This window comes from Salvelinus sp. IW2-2015, unplaced genomic scaffold (assembly GCF_002910315.2).
Source record: "Salvelinus sp. IW2-2015 unplaced genomic scaffold, ASM291031v2 Un_scaffold14325, whole genome shotgun sequence".
In the NCBI taxonomy this organism is placed as follows: domain Eukaryota; kingdom Metazoa; phylum Chordata; class Actinopteri; order Salmoniformes; family Salmonidae; genus Salvelinus; species Salvelinus sp. IW2-2015.
This window is the reverse complement of record NW_019955580.1, coordinates 1-1,364: the sequence shown is the minus strand read 5'-3', so window position 1 is coordinate 1,364 and position 1,364 is coordinate 1. Positions and strand designations below refer to the sequence as shown.

The following is a 1,364-nucleotide window of genomic DNA, read 5'->3' as shown; positions in this document are numbered from 1 at the left end:
TCATAACTTGTCCAATGGAAAGCTGTCCCATGAGGTGGAAGAGGGTGTCACAGGAGGTTCGTACGACCACAGTTTTAACAACATAAAGGGTGGGAGCAATGAGTCAGGTCTTGCGGGAGAAGGCAAGTCAATGCAAAACAACGACAGATGTCACGTCAATGGACAGAATGGAGGTAGTATTACCCTGGGTGGAGAAAAGTCTGCAGCCCACAGGTTCAGCGGTGAGCAGTCTCGAGCGCCTGGCAGTCAGAGGATGGGGAATGTGGGAGATAAGGCGTTTAGGGTGAAGGGACGACAGGGGAGTAAAGTCCAGCAGGTGGCTTGCCCCCCGCCTCCCCCTTGCCCTGTGAGAACTCTACAGATGTCCCTTTGCTCCCCACGGCACTGTACCAGGACAGGGTGAGAGGGCTGGTACTGGCCCTACTGGTAGAGAGACAATTCCACAGCGACACTGAAGCCACAGAGGAAGTGGTGAGGAACTGTTGTGGAATATGGGAGGGATATGAATGTTTGTTCATGTATGAGTGTTCCACAAGAGATTCCCCTGTCTGGACAACCACATGTTCAACTGTTAGAAAATTAAATAGAATATCTCCACTATTGCCCTACATGTTATTGCAGCAGTTTGATATTTTGTCAAACCATTTAATCAGCCATCACCCTGTGGTTTATCCCCAGTATCTCAGAAGCCTGGCATCTCTGAATGGACTGGAGGCACATCTGAGGACTACTGCTCCGGGAGCCTCTGGCCCTCAGGGACACTACAGACTGACTGTATACAGAACACGCTCACAAGTGAGGCTCTAATATTCTCAGAGCTCTCTGAAATGTTGTCAAACCACGGTATATTCCATAGCTCTATTTTTTTTCTAGCTGTCCTATCTGACTTTTACCTTTTTTCCTCTCTCTATTTGTCTGTTGCTTATGATATTTGTGGAACTCTGTCTCCCAGCGTTGACCTTACTGCTGGAGTGAGTAGTAAACTCAGTGCTTTGCTGTAGCTGATTGGAATGTTTTGGGACATTTTGTGGGGCTGTGGTGCCTTGTGAAAATTAGTTTTAGCTGATTGTGGAATCTTGGGGCATATGTAGTACTTAATGGTGATTTGAGTTAGTAAGATGCTGTATAGTGTATATACACCACCTCTGTCTTTTACTTTCATGGTCATCCATGTTTGTGTGGTATTTGTAATGAGTGCCTATACTGTGTCCCTGCAGGCAACCTGTCTGGTAGGCCAGGGGGAGCCCAGGACCGTTCTTTTGTGAGAGTCACATCGCTGCTCCACTCGCATTTCTCTCACACTGAAGCTCTGCAGGAGGCTATTGTCAGGTCAGTATGACTGGCAGGGGGCTCTCTCAACATGC

At 47.9% G+C, this 1,364-nt stretch overlaps 1 long non-coding RNA gene across 1 annotated transcript; it reads left to right on the top strand.

Annotated features, from left to right (window-relative positions):
• Positions 1-36: 36 nt before the first annotated feature.
• Positions 37-1,324, top strand: LOC112080271 (uncharacterized). Its single transcript, XR_002896154.2, has 3 exons — positions 37-471; positions 679-795; positions 1,218-1,324. It is a non-coding gene; the product is annotated as an uncharacterized lncRNA (long non-coding RNA).
• Positions 1,325-1,364: the final 40 nt, after the last annotated feature.